Source organism: Panicum virgatum, chromosome 5K (genome assembly GCF_016808335.1).
Source record: "Panicum virgatum strain AP13 chromosome 5K, P.virgatum_v5, whole genome shotgun sequence".
NCBI classification, from domain to species: domain Eukaryota; kingdom Viridiplantae; phylum Streptophyta; class Magnoliopsida; order Poales; family Poaceae; genus Panicum; species Panicum virgatum.
The window spans coordinates 29,956,296-29,977,379 of NC_053140.1; the positions used below are offsets into that span (position 1 = coordinate 29,956,296).

Here is a 21,084-nt window from a genome sequence, read left to right on the forward strand (position 1 = left end):
AGAAAAGGATGATCATTCTTATTATAGTTTCCTGATCGCCTTCATCCTGTCTATGCCGTAGGGGAAGATAGGTCACGCGGTCGCCGCGCTCCACGAGCGTGCCGTCCGGGAGCACGTCCGCCCCCGCCGGGTACAGCCGCATGGTCTCGCAGAGTGCGGTGTGGAGTATGCGCATCATCCGGGAGCCGTTGAGGTTGCCGCCGTCGCCGCCGGCCGCCGCACGCCGACATCGACGCCGACTCGATTTCCCCGAGCACCTCGTCCTCGACGTCGCGGTGGCGCGTCATGAGCCAGAAGAACCACGTCAGCGCCGACGACGTCGTGTCGCGGCCGGCCATGACGAAGTTGATCACCATGTCGCGGATCGCCTCGTCGCCGTACCCCGCCGCGGCCATCCGGGAGACCAGGCCGCCGCCGCGGGACCGGTGTTTATCCCTCCCGCGGCGGAGGAGCTCCGTGATGGCGTCGTGTATCACCGCCAGCTCCTCCCGCAGGCGCCGCTCCGAGCCGACGCCCAGCGCGCGCTTCGCCTTCCACACGGCGGCCACAGGCACGGGCCCCGCCTGGCGACGATCGCGGCCGCGGCGTCGAACGCCGCCGCCAGCCTCGACAGCGGCAATGCCATCCCGTCGCCGGGCTCCGCGCCGAGCGATACCCGGCAGATGATGTTGAACGCGAACTACCGCAGGAGCTCCTGCGCGTCGACCTCTCTGTCGCTCGCCGTGGCCGTGTCGAGCGCCGGTACGAGCCGCGCGCGCCTCCGCCTCCAGCGCGGAGTCCACCTGCTCCCTGAGCGCCCGCGCCGTGAACTCGTGGCTCACGAGCTTCCGCTGCGCACCACGGCTCGCCGTCGGCATTGAAGATGCCGCCGCGGAGCAGGTTGCCGAGCACCTCCGTGAACGGCTTCCCCTAGGGGTAGTTCCCGAAGTTGGCCTTGAGAAGGTGCTCCACGTTCGCCGAGTTCGCGGTCACCACGGTGCGGCGCGTGCCGAGCCGCGCCACCACGATCGTCTACGACGGCGACGCCGCGAGGAGGCCGGTGTACCAGTCCAGCAGCCGGCGCCGGTTCCGGTAGAACTCCACCAGGCAGCCCAGCATCGGGTGGCTCCTCGGCGCATGGCGAGACCCACAGCAAACGTCGCCGCTTCTTCATCTTGTTGCAAGCAGAGAATGGAAGGAGCAGAGGAGGAAGAGTGCGCGTCGGGGGGGGGGGGGGGGGGGGGGGGATTTGGGGTCAATTACTATTCTACCCTTCCATAATTAAAATTAATTAAAACCTAAATTATGGGTAGACATTGGGAGGCATTGAAAAGTATTAGGAAGTATTTTTCAAGTTTATATAATTATATATCCTCTGACATTGAATCGAGCAGGGCTACCTGTACGTAGCATATGGGGAGATCCTACTGAATATAATCATCTAGTCTCTGTGCCATCGGCATCTTTACATTTGTCCACATGGCCAGGACAGTCAACGCAAGTTGATGCAGGTGTAACTTAATCAAACCACGTCAGGACACTAACTGAGGCTATAATTTCCTCAATGCAAGTGGTTAATCATCACTAATCACTATTTCCTTGGTCAGCCTGCAATGGAGCCTGCGTAGACATACATACTCCAATACTCCATGATGATCTGCCTGTTATTATTTTCAGGTCGTCCTAGCTAGAGCCTAGAGATATAGCAGCCTGCTTCCGTGCATCCGGCATCACGCTTAATTCGCACGCATGCATGCTACTGCAGCTAGCCTCAATCTTCTCCGCCTTCGCATTCCCAGCTCGTAGATCCATAGTGTCGCGGGTGCTTCACCGAAGATGGACGCGAATGGCGGCCTCGACTCGTTCCTAGGCCGCCTCACCACCATCCTCGTCAATGAGGCGCAGCTGCTTGGTGGCGTCCGCGGCGACGTGGAGTTCATCAGGGACGAGATGGAGTGCATGAACAGCCAGCTGCTCCAGCTCACGGAAACCCAGCAGCGCAACCACCAGGTGCGCACCTGGATGAAGCAGGTCGTCGGCCTCAGCTGCGACTGCGGGGGCAACGTCGAGCTCTACATCCACTACGTTGCGGGCAGCAACTCCGGCAAGGGCTTCTTAGGATACCTCCGCCGGATCAACCACTTCCTGCGGACGATTCGGGTTCATCACCAGATCGCAGCGCGGATCCAGGAGCTCAAGGTCCGGGCACGCGACGTGGGTTACCGACGGCAGAGGTACGGCGTCACCGTCCCGTCTGCACAAGCAGATCACCATATGGCATCATCATCCATGACCAGCCGGCCGGCGCAGAGGAGGAAGATATCCGGAAACGTGATGAGTTGCTGTTCGGTGTGCCGCCGGACACCATTAAGAAAGCCACCGAAAAAGTTCTCCGCCAGCTACCGCTGGACACCGTTGAGGAAGATGCCAGGTTCAGGGTGACCTGGTTGAACATTACACGGGACGATGCCGAGGGAAGAGCAGCTGTTGCGAGGAATGTGTATGAACATCGTTCCGTGGTGAGCTCATTCCAGCTTAGGGTCTGGATTGACATTCCAAAAAATTATGAATTTCATGAATTTGTGATAGCAGAAGAAATACCGAGGCAAACACTACCTCAACCTGAGACAGGATATGAGTTATTAGCGAAGGCTACAGAGTGTCTGCGAGGTAAATGGTTGCTAATCGTTTTTCATACCATGTTGAACGACGGCCGCGGTGGTAAATGTATCGAAGACTTCTCTAGGAATGTTCTATTTTTCTGTTCATACCATGTTGTCATAAATTCAGGACGGAAACATCAAGGTTACTATCATTCCAATATCCCTTGGAGATTTTATCATACAGTCTTCGTGCCGAAAGAAGAAACTCGTCGCTTGTCCTTAGAGAGCAGAGCAGAAGCCCTTGCCGCCGAAAGCTGCCCTTCACGCAAGATCAGAGAAGTTGCCGAAGAGTGCCATCACGACACCTTTGCCTCGCAGATGTTCCTTCATCTACTCTACATATATCCTGACAGGTCTGCGTGGGAACTCATCATCTTACTTAAAGGCCTACAACGGAACAGAAACAACATTGCCAAGACAATGCTCACGTTCTACTACAACGAGTTGCCTATCAACCACAAGAGCTGCTTGCTGTATTTATCCATCCTCCCCCAGGACCATAGAATTAGGAGGACCAGCCTGCTAAGGAGATGGATCGCTGAGGGCCAGTTACAAGTAACAGCGACTAAACGATGAAACAAGTAAGATCAATCACAATGGAGACACGATTTTACGTGGAAAACCCCTCCAATGCGAAGGGGAAAAACCACGGGTGCTAGCCAGCAACACTTCTCACTATTTTCAAGAGTTTGGGTTACAACGCCGTATGGCGGCTTACAAGAGAATGAATGGAGTAAACCCTAATCAAAGGTATATGTACCGTACCGCGGGGGGGGGGGGGGGGACTCCGCCCCCCGCACCCCAAGCTTCCTTGGAGTGCGGCCTAGGGGGCTCTGCTTCGCTCCGGCCCTGCCGTTGGCTTTGCTCGGGCCTCCGCTTCGCTATAGCAGAAGTCGGCCAGCCCAATATGAATTTGGAACATATCCAACAAACTCCACCTTGAGACAAATTCCTCTTGTAGCATAAATCAACACCTTCATCCTGAACATAACAAAGAAAGAATACTTCTGGTGCCTCAATAGCCTTTTGGGCTAATCAATCAACTCAACTAAGCTTGAGCACAGCTCAAACTTAGCAACATGAACTGGCTTTGTCAACATATCAGCAGGATTATCATGAGTACTAATCTTGCATACCTTCAACTCACCTTCTTCGATCACATCATGAACAAAATAGAACTTGATATCAATATGTTTAGTCCTTTTATGAAACATCTGATCTTTAGTAAGGTAAATAGCACTTTGATTGTCACAGTAAAGATTGATGAAAGAATTAACTCCACACACCTCAGCATACAAGCCTTTTAGCCAAATTAGTTCCTTGCACGCTTTAGAAACTGCCATATATTCTGCTTCAGTAGTAGACAAAGCAATAACAGACTGTAATATAGCCCTCCAACTCACAACACAACTGCCAACAGTGAACACATAACCAGTCAATGACCTTCTCCTGTCCAGATTAGCACCATAATCTGAATCCACATAACCAATAAGTCCCTTGTCAGTTCTGCCAAACTTCAAACAATAATCCGCTTCGCTCCGGCCCTGCCGTTGGCTTTGCTCGGGCCTCCGCTTCGCTACAGCAAAAGTCGGCCAGCCCGATATGAATTTGGAACATATCCAACAGGGCCTCAGCTGCCCCTGCCAGAGAAAAAGGTAGCAAGTCACTGGTAGATCAAGCTGAGCGTGTCTTCAATGCGCTAGTCACTCGTGGTTTTGTTCGCCCAGGGGAGACCAGCACTTCAAGCAAGATCAAGAGCTGCACCATTCATCATATAGTCCATGAATTCATCACCACAGATATAAGTCTCGTCGACACATGCTTGCCGCCTGAGTTGGCTCACCGCCTTTCCATGAACAGTGGGATGGCACTGCAAGATGCCTCCAGCTCAGACCAGCCATTTGACGTGACCGGAACTCTGCTTCAATCTATGCCTGAGTTGCATCAGTGGAAGCTGTTGAAGGTCCTGGATCTTGAAGGATGTACAGGCTTGAAACAGAAGCATATGAAGAATATTTGTAAGATACTGCTGCTCAAGTACTTGAGCCTCAGGAAAACGTGTTACTGAACTACCCAAGCAGATTCAGAAGCTGCAATGCTTGGAGACGTTGGACATCTGACAAACAGCAATAACAAAGGTTTTCTCTACAAAATCTGTCACTCTCCCGATGCTTAAATATTTCCTTGCAGGCAACAAAGTCTCTCCTCCAGACAACAGCCCTGACAGGTTTCAGGAGTCATTCATGACAGTTCACCTTCCTAGTGGCGTCCGAAGAATGAAGAAACTTGAGGTACTGTCCCATGTTGAAGTTTCCAACAATAGTTCGGATGATGATCTAACTGATATCGGAGAGCTGCGGGAGCTCAGAAAATTGGGTGTAGTTCTCCATGGTAAGAAAGGTGGCATGAGCCTTCTGTTCAAGCAGATTGAGAAGCTGCATTGCCTTCGGTCCTTGTCTGTTCGGATCAACCAATTGATCAAAATTGAGAAGAATGCTCCTGATTCTGATGCGGTGGTGCCTACTTTAGACGCTCCTCCAAAGCTTCTTGAGAGCCTAAACATCAGTGGTATCACATTCAAAAGTGGACTTCCCCAGTGGATTGCAGATCTCGATCATCTTTCCAAGATAACACTGCAGAACACTTTTCTAGGTGAAGATGCTGTACATGTCCTTGGCAAGCTAAGAATGCTGCGTTGCCTTAGACTTCTGCACAAGTCATACACCGAGAGCAAGCTCCAGTTCAGGGCAGATGAGTTCCAGCGGCTCAGGTTTCTGGTTGTTGAGGGCAGTGACATCACTGGTATCATCTTTGACACAGGAGCAGCTCCTAAGCTTGAGATGATGATCTGGTCATTTGCCGCCTTGGAGGCTCTCTCTCTTTCTGGAGTTGAAAACCTCTACAGGTTGAAGAAACTAGAGCTCAACGGCGACTGCTACATGGATTCAGTGAGGGAGGGGATCAGACACCGTCCTGGCCAGCCTAATCAGATCAAAATAAGCCGTCGACAACAAGAGGATGGAACTGCAACAGCCGGCCTCATCCTCGCCATCAGCTCATGATGGAACTGCGACAGCCACCTCATCCTCGCCATCAGCTCATGATGGAACTGCGACAGCCACCTCATCCTCGCCATCAGCTCATGATGGAACCGCGACAGCCACCTCATCCTCGCCATCAGCTCCGTGAGCACTCGATGAACTACTCTATTAAAAATATACTCGATGAGCTACCCTGCTTCAACTGATTAAAGCATGCTTGCTTCGTTGTTTCTTACCAGGTGATTGTCTTCGAATAAAGATGTCATGCAGCTGAAGGAAAGCCTGGCCATTTCCTTCAAGAAAGCATCGCCACAAGAGTTTGAATTCATTCTTGTCCTGTTAGTTAGTTTGCTTTGCAGCTTGTATGTTGTGTGTCAGTTTGATTCTCAATCAGTACTCTTCAGATTGCAGGCGGGGCGGGTTGTTAAACGAGCCCGCATACCCGCCCCGCAAAATTAGAGTTTGCGGCAGATGTGGCCCAACAGCTAGTTCTTCGTGGGCTTGCGTTAAACAGCTTACCAAACCCGCGGACAAGAGGGTACGTCCGCAAGGACCCGCAAGAACCCACCAGCCCGGGACCTCCTCGTCTCACATCTCTCCCACTCCCGAGACCTTCGTCGCCACCGCCACCTCCGCCGCCGCCGCCGAAATCCGCCTCCACCCTCGCCGGGACCGGAGCACCGAGGACAGCAACGAGGCAAGCGTCAGGTACACCAGCACCTCTCCTTCCCCCAGCCCCGAGCTGCCCCTCATGCTCTGTTAAGTTGGGCAGATCGGAGATCTGTGCTAGGTCTTGGATCTAGCCGGATCTATGTGAACTCCGCCTAGGTATCAAGCTGCATCTGCTTCAGGGGCTCTAGCTGCTTAATTGCGATCTTTGTGCTGACCGTCGGCTTGGCTGTGACCTACACTGACATGAGATGCGAGAGGAGGAACACCAGCTGGCTTCCTGTACATGGATGTGTTGTTCTATGAATACACCTGCTCATTTGATCCTACTTATATCGGTTGAGTGAAATTAAGAAATCAATTATGCATATAATAATGTTACTAAATAATAGATACCATGTTTACCAATTGTGGATAACAACGTTTAGCTTCTAGTTTTGTTATATGGTTCAGATGTCGGTAGCAGTACAAAACTTAAGTATGCAGAGCTCAAGGTTTATGTTCACTATTTGTTTATGACAATTGTTTTTGGTCTTGCTAGGCTTAACCTGCCTTTATTCTTGCTTGATAAAATCTCTAGGTGTAACCGTGCTAATGGCTATGCAGAGTTCAAGTTTTTTCCTCATGTAGCAGCAACAAGAGGTGTTTTTCTTTGCCTGTGTTAATGTATTTTGTTTGATATGTCAAGCATTTCAGCCAAAAGTAGTTTCCCTAACCTTGTAATTTTGACTAAATTTACTTCCAAACCTGAGGAAAAAAATCAATGCAACTAATTTTTACAATCAACTGTCTTGTAATGAACTGTCATTTACTTTTTCAGTACTGTTTGTGAAACCCGGTTTCTTGTGTACTTGAATATTAGTGCACGATTTCAGTTTTGCAGTTAAATTTAGCACCTTCACCTAAGTTCAGGACTCCACCGTTGATAAAAATTGATTAAATGGCATGAGCCCATGCAGCTACAAAATTCTGTCACATTGCAGACATGCAGTTCTGTGAAAACTTATGTTTTTGATCTTTCGAGATTCTGTCACATTATCACGAATGCAGTTCAGTCACATTGTATTTTTTCTTACGAGCTTACTATGATTAGTTTAATCATCCATCCATTGTATTTTTTCTTACGAGCTTACTATGATTAGTTTAATCATCTATCCTTATTTGTTTTCTGATGATGAAGATGCTATTAGAAGGCCCCATGAGGTATCAAGTTCACACTGGAAGAAGCTAGCCGTTTATTGGAAGAAGCTACCAGTTCTTGTTTATTCATGCTGATGTAACATAATTCTAATTTGAATTCGATTGATGATAGAAAACATGGTTGTTCTGAGTATGAATGCGCCTTTTGACTTTTATTTTGTTTCTGTCAACTATACTCGATGCTTATTGGTTTAATCAAATGGAGTTGCACCGTGCAAGCAAGCGAGCTGCCTGTCCGGGCAAGCCAGCCAATTGCCTTCGATGCGGGACATGCGGGTTTAAGTTTTCTGCCGCAAAGCCCACGAATGATTTGTCACCCGCGTGTTAGACTTTGCGGACATCCTCAAACCCACAAAAATATGTTAGCAGCGAGCTCTTTGGGTTTGCGGCTAGCCACAACCCGCCCCGCCTGCAACCTGAAGTACTCTGATGAACTTGGTATTTGGTTTGTTCTTGTATTGTTGTTGTTGTTGTGGGCACATGTGCGAATACTACTATTGAGTTGGTTGCGTGAATTTATGTTTACTTTGCTACTAATCGCAAAAATAATGTTTACTTTGCTACTACCTTTGTAGACTGCAACGGTGGTGGTTGGTATAAATAATCTATCTGTACTCTGCAAGCTTAATGAGTTCATCCTTGAAGGTAGCATCTCCTGAGTTCCACTTGTTTATAGTGCAAGCCTGTGATATGTAAATGGATGATAAGGCTGACAGATGCAGCGAAAGCTACAATGTGCACAAGCGGACTGTGCACCCGCCCTGCTGCACTTTCCCCTGACCATGAATCGGACGGTTTTCCACCCCAAATTCAATGGCGGATTGACCCCACGAAGGCTGTGTATATATATATATATATATATATATATATATATATATATATATATGAATCGAATTGGTCTGCGTATTTCCAACGATTTCTAGCCTGTATTTGCTTGCTGCTGTACCCTAATCTCGCAGGATCACCAGAAGGCACAATAAGCAAAAGCTCGGCAGCCCTGGTTACCTGACAGTAATGGGCCGGCGTGTCGAGTAAGCTGGTGCCAGGCGTTCGCGGACGGTACCCCATCCATTGCCGCGGCACAGGCAGCTCCTCCCCTTCGTCTCCCGACCGCGACCTCGGCCCACCGCCTGCGCCGCCGCCATTGTCTTTTTTTTTTTCATTTTTATATTTAAAAAAAATAAAATTTTAAAAATATATGGCTGTTCCAAAAAATTTTAAAAGTGGGCCCCTGTCGCCCAGGCAGGGGGCGACAGACCTTTTTTGTAAAAAAATATTTACAAATCGGTTCTCGGTCAGCGCGGCGCGGGGCTCGGGGGGGTCGCCCCCCCAATGGGCGACAGGGGGGCCTGTCGCCCCCCTCGGGCGACAGGGCCTCGGTCAGCGCGGCGCGGGGGCTCGGCGGCGGGGGGGGGGGGTCGCCCCCCCAACGGGCGACTGTCGCCCCCCCTCGGGTGACAGGCCCCCCTCTATATAAGCCCCTCACCCCCATTCACTCCTCATTTGAGCCCAAAAATTTCACCAAAATTCCAGAAAAAAGAAGGGTGAGGAGAAGGGAAGCGGCGAAGCCCTACCGGATTGCGCACCTTGTGATATGCAGGTAATTATATTTAACTTATATATTTTTCCATTGATATTGTAGAGTAATTAAATTTAATTAGTGCTATAGTAGAACCAATTTAAGTAGGAGTTTAAGGATACACGTTTATTATTAGTTTAGGAAATTAAGAATACGCATTAATTATTACAATTGAGTACTATTAGAGACGTGTTTATAAATTAATTACGATTTAGAATAGAATTTCACATATGCAGTATAGAATTTGAGTGCCATCACGTAGTTATGAATACTTAAATGTTATAGTTGAAATCCATACTTAGTTTTTACGGATTATTGAATAAGGTAGTGAAGTAAAGAGTATAACTCGATAAGTATTCTTTGATATACAGATATGTCGAGCAAGATGCAGTTTTAAGTATTTTTTGGTGACTACAATGTTTTGTATGGGCCAAATGGAGTAAACCTTTCTGCCTTTAAGTGCACATCCAGCGCCATAGATAAACCTCTGGAGAGGAGTTTTGGTTCCATATATAAGTGGCTGCAGCGTGGGTTCCGTGTTGATCCAGAGAGTCATGTGATGACCGTCCATTCTCTTGTTAATTGGGAAGTAGAAAGTGATTTATGGGAATTGATGATGAGACACAGCACTGATGACTGGCAGAAGTCCATACAAGCAGCTCTAGAGCGTGGGTGGCCTCTGGTCATTCTTGTTCAAACTCGGGAGAAGACACAAAATGAAATCCGACATGGTGCAGATCAAGCAACTCCGAGTATTCGAAGAGAGACCAACTATGTTGAGCAAGATGAGTCAGAAGAGATTGAGAACCAAAACATCGGACCACAGGGCCTTGCTGATGAGGGAGAGAGGATACATAGCATCGTGGACGAGATGGAGGCAGAGGACCAAGCCGCAATGGAGATGGAAGAATATGAGGGCTCATCTTATGACGAGCAGTACTCATTGCCAAAAGAGTGGAAGGAGCATGGTTTTGGCAATCATGTCGTAGAAGACGTATGAAATCAGGAGTGGAGAGTACAGAGGGAATGAGGTAGTGCAAGGTGTAACATATCCAAACATTGAAGCCGTAAAAGATGCTGTGAGACTATGGGCAATATCATTTAAGCGAGAATTTAGAGTTGTGAAGTATGACAGTAAAGAATATGAGGTGAAGTGTGTGAATGATGGATGTCCATGGCGAGTACATGCATTTAAGGGAAAATGGAAGTCGAACTGGAAATGTTCCATTGTGATAGAGCACACTTGTTTGCTGTCAGAAGTTCAGCCTTGCATCGCAATATATCATGCGAGTTTGTTGCAAAGCAAATATAAGGGGTTGATTATGGACAACCTAAATTATGAGCCAAAAATGATTGTTCGACACATTGAGCAGACTTACCAGTACACCATTAGTTATTTGAAGGCATGGCGGGCTAAACAAAATGTGTTCGAGATGCGGTTCGGCACAGTACGAGGCATCATATGATAACCTAACTCGTATGTTATCCCAGGTTGCTGCTAGAAATCCTAGAAGCTTTTATGACACATACCTCGTACTAGCCGTGACTAGGGGACAAAGCATTCTGCAACGAGCCTTCTTTTGCCTAGGTGCCTGTGTTACGGGCATTTCAGTGTTGTCTTCCGGTGATATGCATTGATGGCACATTTCTGATTGGAAAGTATAAAGGTCAGATACTCACCGCAATCGGGATAGATTGCAATAACCAAATAGTTCCGCTCGTATTTGCATTTGTTGAGAATGAGAACTTAGACAGTTGGTATTGGTTCCTTGAACGAGTGAAGGTTCATGTTGTTGCTGCTTGTCCAGATGTGTGACTTATTAGTGATAGGCATGCAGGTCTGCTACAATCAATAATGAAATTGCAACGCGGAACTGCGACAACGCCTCCATTATGTCCCGTTGTCCACAACAGGTGGTGCATTAGGCATATGGGTGCAAACTTCTATGACCACTTCAAGAACAAGGATCTTAAGAACATGTTTAAGAGGTTGTGCATCAAAAATCAACAGGGAAAATTCAATGCTTTATGGCAGATGCTTGATCAGTTGACTGCAGAGCAAGTGAAGGTAAGGGCATCAGGAACCAGCACGAGTCAGGCTGCAGAGGCTACGAATTCAATTGAGAAGCCATTTTCACACTGTATTCGAGGTGCCCCTAAGGAGAAATGGTCATTCCTTTATGATACTTACGGAATGCGGTATGGTATTCAGACAACGAACCATACACGAGTGTTTCAATATGATTATGCGGCGTTGTCGTGCCTTTCCTCTTGTGGGAATTGTTGAGTTCATCATGTATGGGTGCATGAAGTATTTCAGAGAGCATTACATGGCTGAAGCATAAACATCAGCAACCCCCAAATTCAGTTTTGCACAAGAGTGACATAATATATGCAACAGAAGATAGAAAAGGCCAAACTACACCGCGTCATATCGATAGGTACAATGGAGCATAGATTTGAGGTTCTATGCAAGGATAGAACTGGTCGTGGTATCCGTAGAGATAGGGTGGTACAAGAGAGTTTGATTACAGTAGATGGCAAAGCCTTCTGCTCCTGCATGAAGCCTAAGTTATTGCATTTTCCATGTTCGCATCTCATTTGCTACATGTGCAGAATCTGGGTTGCAGCCAGGAGTATTTGTTTCACATTACTTCAGCAAGGAAGCAGCTGTTTCCACCTGGGGACATGAGGTATACGGGATTGGAATAGTGAGACCTTTCATTCAGGATAATGTGGACAAGATGTTTATTCCTGATCCAGCCACTAAGAAAGGCAAAGGCCGTCGTCAGACACGTCGTATTCGGAATGGTATGGACGAGTCCGAGGCAAGCAAGGCACAAAAGCGTTGCAGCCAATGTAGAGCATTGGGTCACAACTACAAGAAGTGTCCTCAGAATGCACTTCACGATGCTGCTGACGTCGGTCCTTCCGGAAATCCCAGAGATGGAGCACCTCCTATGTTCAGACGACCATCGGCGAGAATTGCTCGTGGAAGGCACTCGGTGTCATGATCCACCAGTGTGCAGTTTGTACCTATATACTAATCGTGCGTGGAGTTTGTATCGAACCTATCTGTAATATGTAGTAATCGTGCGTCCAGTTTGTATAGAACATATATGTACCTATGTATCAATCATGCGTCTAGTTTGTATCGAACCTATCTGTAATGTTTAAATATCATGCGTCCAGTTTGTATGGAACATATATGTACCTATGTGTTCTCATATATTTTTGAATGTAGGTATGGAGATGGACTCCTTGCTAGACCCAGTTATCGACTCCAGCCACATGTCTTTCTTTGCAGCAGTTGAGCGCCGAGCCCTAGAGGTGCTACGTCCTCGTCCACCTGGGGAGCAGATCTCTATACACCACGATTGGGTTGACAGGTATGTAATGAAATATTATTGTTTATCACTTATGTATTCGTCGGTATTCCTTTCTTTCGACAATTTTGTTTATTGTAGGTTACGTGAGTCCGGTCTACTGACTCTGGGCCGTCTTGTCGAGGGTGGGCTTGTTCAGCTCGACCGATCCCTCCTGACGGCGCTCGTTGACAGATGGAGGCCGTAGACACACACGTTCCACCTCCCGTGTGGGGAGATGACTCCTACGCTGTAGGACGTGGCCTACCTCCTCGGCCTCCCTATCGTCGGGGTGGCTGTAGGTCCGCGTGTGGAGGCGGCCTCGTGGAAGGATGACCTGGAGGCCCGTTTTGCCCTGGTTCACCGCGTGGAAGAAGCAGGTCCGATCAACCCGCACCTGCGAGTAGCAGGTCCTTCGAAGACCTGGTTCCTACAGTTTACAGTACATATTAATTTCATATTTAAGTTTAATTGTTACAATTCACATGTTGCATTGTCAGTTGAAACCATTAATCTTAATTGTTTATGCAGCCTACCCTGTTGCCTGCGGATGCCGATGAGTACAGTTTGAATAGATCACTGGAGGCGTACCTGCTTTGGTTGTTTGGTTACATCATGTTCAACAACACTCATGGCAACTCGGTCGATATGATTCTCCTTCCGTATGCACGGGAGATTGTGGATGGGGACGAGGATGTACCGTCCTACAGCTGAGGTGAGGCGGTACTTGCAGCCACTTACCGTGGACTCTGCGATGACTGCAGGAAGACACATGGGAACGCTATCCTGGCAGGGTGCCCACTACTACTGCTACTTTGGTCGTACGAGAGGTTAGCCGTTGGTCAGCCCATCGTCAGCCACGAGCCTTACCACGAGGCCATGTACGGCAACGAGGAGGACGACATGCCCACTATGGGAACTCTCTGGATCTGGCGTCAGGTACGTTCGCAACAAATCTAAATTTGTTATTCATTGTTACACGATGCATGAGCAGTTTTAATTTTACTTATTCGAACTGCAGAGGTTCTGGGCGCATGCGCAGGTTAGACATGCATATCCTGAGTTTATTTCGGAGCTCGACATGCTGACATTTGAGGACGTTGTCTGGGAGCCTTACAGCCCAGAGGCTGTGGCTACCCGTGCACCAGCAGGCCTATCTTCACACTGCTCCACGAATGCGAACCTATGGCTTACTACAGCCGTCCTGGATTACGACATCGCGGTTGAGGCATATTGCCCCTGGAGAGTCAGGAGACAGTTTGGGCAACGCCAGGAATTTTCGGTGCCCACCGCGTTGGAGCGTGTCAGTCGCCAGGACCATAGGTAATTATGAATGAACTTGGCTCATACATTCATGTCGAATCTAACAATTTTTCGTGGTCCACTTTTGTAGGTTGTCAAGGAGTGGCCTGCCGTGCTCAGCTGATTGGCTCACCAAGATGCAGCCGTGGGTGGATCAATGGGAACAGGCAGACGAGCACTTGGTCCATCCAACAGGACCACACACAGACAGCTCCTTTAGGGCTTACCTCACCTGGTACTTACCCCGGACTCGGGCTCATCTGGTTTATGTTGACACTCACCCGCAGGCACACCAGGCGAGGCCTCAGGATGGCTATGCCTGGCACCACGTGGAGGCACTAGCTGGCGTGGTGAGTCTCTTGATCATATTTGCATATATATTAATAATCATAAGATAATTCATGTGTTACTAACTGTTCCTTTACTTAATGGATGCAGTTTCGCCTTTGCAACATGATGGAGACGGATTGCTCGACTTACCTGACGAGGGTACGTGCCGGATCCCCAATGACCCAGTTTGAGCAAACAGAGGCATGGTCGAGGCAGCGTGACCAGTTGCGTTCAGTACTACACAACTTGGGAAGCCGTGTGCAGTATGAAGACAGCCACGGGTCGTCCCAGGCCTCGTCATCGTTCCTGTGTCCGGCGACCACGCACCACCTGACATCTCAGTACTACACAACTGCAGGTAACGTAGATATCTCTTTAAAATTAGATCAAGTGTTGCTACATATTTACTAATATCACAAACATGATACGATTCAGCTACTGCGTTTGGCCATACTGGAATGTTTAGAGGGGCACCACCAGTTGGCGGACAGTATCTAGGGATGGTACCGGGGCCACAGATACCGGCCTACACAGGTTAGTTTATATTTCGTATTTCGGTTTCTACATGTCATGACGGAAGACACGAGCGTACGCTAACATCCACATTTTATGCGTAGGATTCTACCCCGATGCGGGCGCCGGACCTTCTTCCTCCTTTCGACCTGGTACAAAACACTATCTCAATACACTCACTAATTTACCACGCAACATATGTTGGTTTACGTTTATATGTTACGCAGGGTTTGTTTCGAGTATGTTCATTCCAGATAACGAGGGCATCACCTTAGACGAACTCGACAGCTTGACTCCAGACTCACCTGGCGCGCACGGTGACCCCAATGTCTTGGGGTATTCACAGCTAGGAGGAGCACCACTTGGGATCTCTCAGCAGCATACACCGCAGCCCCTTTTGCGTCCTGAGCGACAGGTGAGGTCTCCAGATTGTCACACCTACTCCGAGGGCCATGTCCGTGCCCAGCAGAGGGCTAAGAGGGTCCGACGCCCTAGGGGTGGTTAGATATATCTGATGTTTATTTGTAATGAGATAGCTGTGGACCGCTTATTTGTACTCTTCAACGTTCGTCTCTGATCACTCTCGTATTTTCTATTACATACGATAGATGGTATGTTTATGCTTCGATGCTCCATTAGGACTAACTATGATTCAAACTCGACATTATGTACATGTCCAGTGAATGCAAGTTAGGTACGAGACATACATACAAGCATAATACAACATTAACAATACTAAATGCGAATACATTTTAAACCGATGAACATCATATGTTATACATCATGGCATGAAATCATCTAGGTCGTCATCCCAGTTGACAGGGGGCCTGTCGCCCTCCCCATGGGCGATAGGAGTCCATTTTTGAAATTTCTTGGAACGACCATATATTTTTGAAATTTTAATTTTTTTAAATATAAAAATGAAAAAAGTCCCACCACTTCATCCTGGAAGCAGCGAACGGCATACAGAGGGCAACTTGGTTGGGGGCCGGAGAGGAAATCTCCTCTTTGTGTGGGCCCAGACTACTCCAGTTGATAAGCATGGGCCTCTTTTCTCCTTTTGTGTTATTGGGCCTGAAAATCATGGACCGTCAGATTGGAACGGGCCGGTCATATGTGGGAGGAAATAGTCCATTGGTGGTCCCTCAACTATCACGAAAGTCCACCTTTGGACCCTGAACTGGAAACCAGGTGGCCCTCCAACTATCAAAATCATTCACATTTGGTCCTCCGGGCAGTTTTGGTGGCCCACCCCAAACAATTCAATTCGAAGAAAAACACTCATACTTCCAAACCAGGTGCCCAAATTAAATTCTGATTGCACCATTGTGATCCGATCCTCATGACAAGATCTTCAAAACAAGACCACGCTAGGATATATTTAAATAATTTTCTATGTGGAAAATTATTTTCCTGAAGGTGGAACAATTTACCATGAAGCTGGAAAATTATTCCAGGTTAAGGAAGAATTGTTCTAGCATTTTAAAAAAATTGTTCTAGAAAAATTTCATCCAAATATGTTCAATTGTGGTCTTATCTCAAAGATCTGACTATAAGAAGCATAATGGTGCAACCAAAATTTAATTTAGATATTTAATGTAAAAATTATATTTTTTGTTTGTAATTACGTTGAGCTTTATTGTTACTGGACTTTTATTAGGCAATATCTCAATAGACAACAGGAAGAAAGAAGGATGCTGAGGGTGGGTGGCAGGACCCTTCCGTGCAACTAAAGTGGCGCCTAACCACCTTGCCACCCACCCCGGCTGAGAAAAGCCCATCAGGCCCAATCATAGACCCTAACTCTCACCTTCCCCGCCGCCGCCATCGCTGTCCTGCCCGGCTCCAGCGGCGCCTTCACCGCCAGAGCTGCTGCCTGTCACCACAGCCTCGCTTCTCCGCCCAGATGCCGCCCGCTAGATGGACCCTTGCTGCCCGGCTATGGCAGCTCCCCTATCGCCGGAGCTCATCGCCGTCTCGCCCGCCTCCTCCGCCAGCCTCCCTTCCTCTTCCTCCTTATAGGGCGTATGAGATGGTCGGCAGTGGCGGCGGCGGCAATTGAAAGCCAGGAGCACCCGAGAAAGTGAGTACCATGGTCTGACCATAAAATGAAGTTGAAATACTTGATAGCATGCAATACTTGCTAAAAGTCATGGCCCTTGGTAGAGGTGGGTGGATATCGACTATGTTTGGCTGGGAATGGACCTTATTATGCACGTTCCATTGGTAGCTCGCGTTGGATGCGTTGTGTAACGCCCCAATCCCAAATATGGCTAAGTCCTACTCTCACATTGAGTAAGACACGCACTCGCACCAACACCTCTTAAGCTTTCGTCCTCGCTTCGCGTAAAAGGGTTAACCCGGGGGTTTAAATGCACTTAGCACTTGGGTTTATATGTTGGTGAGACTCACTCTCAACTAGCATGGTGGGACAACTACCCACACATGCTATGCCACTCACACTTGGGCCACTAGTGGGCTCAAATTCATCCTTGTTGGGCGGGGATGTCACATACACCCCCCTAAAGGAACTGACGTCCTCATCGTCAACATACCCGCACACACTGGGGCAATCGTCCAGGAACTTTCCCTCTTGGTACATGCTGTCCATGCGCCTAGTACCAGCACATATGCCATGTCGTGTGCCCACACAAGGATCCACACACGCCATGCACCACATGTCCACGTCCCTAGCATGCACACACACGTGTAACCGCGAGGGTCGGCTCTGATACCAATTGTAACACCCCAGTCCCAAATATGGCTAAGTCCTACTCTCACGTTGAGTAAGACATGCACTCGCACCAACACCGCTTACGCTTTCGTCCTCGCTTTGCGTAAAAGGGTTAACCCGGGGGCTTAAATGCACTTGGCACTCGGGTTTATATGTTGGTGACAATCACTCTCAACTAGCAAGGTGAGACAACTACCCACACATGCCATGCCACTCACACTTGGGCCACTAGTGGGCTCAAATTCATCCTTGTTGGGCCGGGATGTCACATGTTGCATATCGTATGAGTAAAATATACACACTCTGCAGTGTTAAAACTATCTGGATTGCCATGGTCCGCGATCCAGGATGTGTGTTGATGGTGCTTAAGTGCCATTTTCACCCATCAACTATACTCAATAATAAAGGAAAACTACATGCCTTACTCACATATTTGTATCACTAACCTTGCTCCACAGTTGTTTTTGAGTTTTGTACATTTTAGATGAGAAAGAGCGGAATAAGACAAAAACACGCAACAGACGCCACTTTACTACACAGAATATCGCATCCGGCATCACATCCCTTACAAAGAGGGCCCACATGTCAGAGAAAACGGGGCCTCCACACAAGATGCACCAGAGGATAAGAATAAGGTCCCAAGAATCAACCACCCCACAAAGGATCAGCACAAATGGCTGACAGGTGGGGTCGGCCGACCCCTAGGGTCGGCCGAACCTGGCCTGCAGCACGTCCAGGTGCATCTCGAGGAGTGGCTGCCAAGGCACCTGATCACCTTCCATATATGCGTTGGCGGGAAACCGACCTCCAAGTAGTATAAATAGGGCCTCTCTCCCCCCCTCTCAACACACACACACACACACACACACACACACACTTCATTCCATTCTCTCCAAGAAGGCTCTCCTCTCTATTGCTCTTAGCTAGGTAGTGGAGCTAGGCTAGTTCTCTTTAGCGAGCAAGTCGTCCTCGGGGTCGTTGAGCAATCCTCGGCTCCTGGTATGGCTTTGTATCTGACTTGTCAGACTTCTATTCATAATATAGAGTTATGCCATGGTTGCTTTACTATCTTGATAGTTTATCAATCCATGCTTAGATCGTTCATAAGTTATGCTACGGTCTTGGTTAGGCCAGATGATCCGGGTACGGATAGAGGTTCGTTGTGCTTTCGGGCTTGCTCTAGTGTTTTACTTGTCCATCCGAAGGGCGGGAGACCTGGGGCACTAGAGTAGTGACTTCATACACGAGCGTGGTGCTCGCGTATGTGGGATCCTTCGGATATGACCGTGCTCCACGGTGTGACTGGGGTAGACGGCAGGTGGTGACAGCCCTGTCCATCCGACGTAACAGCGGTGTTGCATTTAGCATACTCCCCGATGTTCGGGTTCGGTGTAGGAGTTCATGCAAAGAGGTAACGGGACTGGATGTACTCCGGTGCGGGACCTTCTCCCCGCTATCCCATTTTCCTGGCACCTGCAGTCCTAACCATGATCTAACATAATCCCAGCTTTGGATAGAAGCACTAGGACACCTAACCTAGCCTAAGCTCCAACTGACTTGACATAGGATAGAGTAGACCTTTGTTTTATAGTTTCTCTCCTTTATTCGTTCCTCTTGTAGTGTGGATGTGTGCTGCTGTCGCAGTACCCTTGCTTATTCTTTATCTGGACTTACCCCTGTTAGAGTATTGCCTATTACTTGAGGCACAATGTCATGGTTAATGTTGAGTACAATACCTTTGCCACTGTCCGTCCTTTGGGACACAAATAAATGACGATACCCTTACTCTCCGGGTGAAATGCTACAACTGTATATCCGTGCGCTTGCGGATCCATCTGTAATCGTATTGATGATACCACGAGAGTGGCACCCCTTGGTGCAGTTGCTAGGATGGGTTCGGCACCCTCATTTCTAGTGATTGCACTAAGGACCGCCAATAGGCATTTCTGGTGCTGTTGCTGGGAATTAACCATTCCTAGTGATTGCGCTAAGAAATGTCAACAAGCATTTCTGGCGCCGTTGCCTTGGACAGCATGTGAACAAAGATATTGTGCCGATATTAACTTAGACCTTGTACTCAGGATATAGTCTTTACTCTTTCAGGCTAATGTCACTTTATGTCTTCTTTTATTTTTGATTTGAAAGAAGACAGGGGTAGTGTATGACCGGTTTCTCTCTGCCAGAAAACTACACAAGACAATCCATAGAGGCTCGTGAAAAGGACACGACCTCGCGTCATTCCTCCTCTCGCTATCCTCCCGGCACAGGAACCCATTTCGGAAGCACCACTTGTTCTTGAGGCTATGGCTGAAAAGACTCTCCGCGAGTTCTCCGTCCCCTCCACCGACAATGTGGCCACTGGCCCCAACATCAATGTCGGGGACGTGAACTTCGAGCTGAAATCAAGCCTCATCAACATGGTGCAGGCTAGCCCATTCTGTGGCAAGCCGAATGAGGACGCAAATGCTTATTTGCAGAACTTTCTAGAGCTCTGCGACACCATTGTCATATGGGGTGTCGCCGCCGACGTTGTCAAGCTTTGTCTGTTTCCCTTTTCCCTCCTAGGAAAGGCGAAACAGTGGTTTTATAAAGAAAAGGACATCGACACCTGGGCCAAATGCTCCAAGGCGTTCCTCGCAAAATTCTTCCCGCTGGGCAAAACAAATGCCCTGCACGGGAAAATTTCAAGTTTCCAGCAGACGGGGATGGAATCCATCCCAGAAGCTTCAGAGAGGCTGCAGGAATACATCCTGACCTGTCCTCATCATGGCATGGATGAGTGGCTTATCCTGCAAAGCTTCTATAACGAGCTCACGACGACATCTCGAGCTAATATCGATGCCGCTGCTGGAGGAGCCTTCCTCGACCTGACTATCGCCAAATCCAAAGCATTGGTCGAGAAGATGGTCTCCAATCAGGGGTGGAGCGATGAACGACTCCAACCCCGCACCAAAGGCATGCATACCGTCAAAGAGACGGATATGATTGCCGTGAAGCTGGACCTCCTAATCAAGAAGATGGAGGAAGGGAGCAAACAACCGATCCATGCTCCCGTTTACGCCATGGGTTCACACTTCACGTGCGAAGTCTGCGGTAACGATGGACATTTGGGGAACGATTGCCCTGAAACCCGTGAAGACTGCGCCTACCTCAACAACAACAACGGGTACCGTCCACAACAAGGAGGCCAGGGGTGGAACCAGCCACGTCCACCTTTTCAGGGAGGTAATAACTACAATCCTTCTTATAATTCGAATTTCAATTCAAACCAACCTCCCTTGAGAGAACTTGTTCTTGGCCAAGTTAAAATGAACGAAAATATAAATAAAAAGCTCTTGGCCAATGACAAATCCCTGGAGAATTTAAATGTCAAGCTTGAAGCTTTGTCTTCAACTCTTAAAAACCAGTCAAGTTTCAATAAAAAGGTTGAATCTCTTCTTGCTCAAATTGCTGCTTCGTTACCTGCTGTTGAGAGCGGGAAGATCCTGGGGCAACCCGAGTCTCCCGTTGAAAATGTCAGCATGGTGTCTACCGGACGGGGTAACTCGTCCCGGAGGCCACCTCGCAATAACCATGCAGGTAGGTACTATCCCCCAAGGAACGACGTTTGGGATGGCATGGTAGCAGTGGTGCAAGAGGATCCAGGGGTCCCCATAATCAGCTGCTCGATCTACATCAAATGCTTCGAGCGATGCCTATGCGATCTGGG

The 21,084-nt window shown here is 48.4% G+C and overlaps 1 long non-coding RNA gene, 1 other non-coding gene and 2 pseudogenes across 3 annotated transcripts; 2 read left to right on the forward strand and 2 right to left on the reverse strand.

Annotated features, from left to right (window-relative positions):
* Positions 1-21: 21 nt before the first annotated feature.
* On the reverse strand, positions 22-1,460 carry LOC120709839 (annotated as a pseudogene).
* Positions 1,461-1,815: 355 nt separating this feature from the next.
* Positions 1,816-5,704, forward strand: LOC120709840 (annotated as a pseudogene).
* A 398-nt stretch (positions 5,705-6,102) lies between these two features.
* Positions 6,103-7,707, forward strand: LOC120707075. 2 transcript variants are annotated; one of them, XR_005688785.1, is made up of 2 exons: positions 6,103-6,994; positions 7,543-7,707. It is a non-coding gene; the product is annotated as an uncharacterized LOC120707075 (long non-coding RNA). The 2 variants fall into 2 exon arrangements; XR_005688784.1 differs by having other exon boundaries at positions 6,104-6,994; positions 7,533-7,707.
* A 12,332-nt stretch (positions 7,708-20,039) lies between these two features.
* On the reverse strand, positions 20,040-20,148 carry LOC120710956. Its single transcript, XR_005690122.1, has one exon. It is a non-coding gene; the product is annotated as a small nucleolar RNA R71 (small nucleolar RNA).
* Between the last annotated feature and the right edge of the window lie 936 nt (positions 20,149-21,084).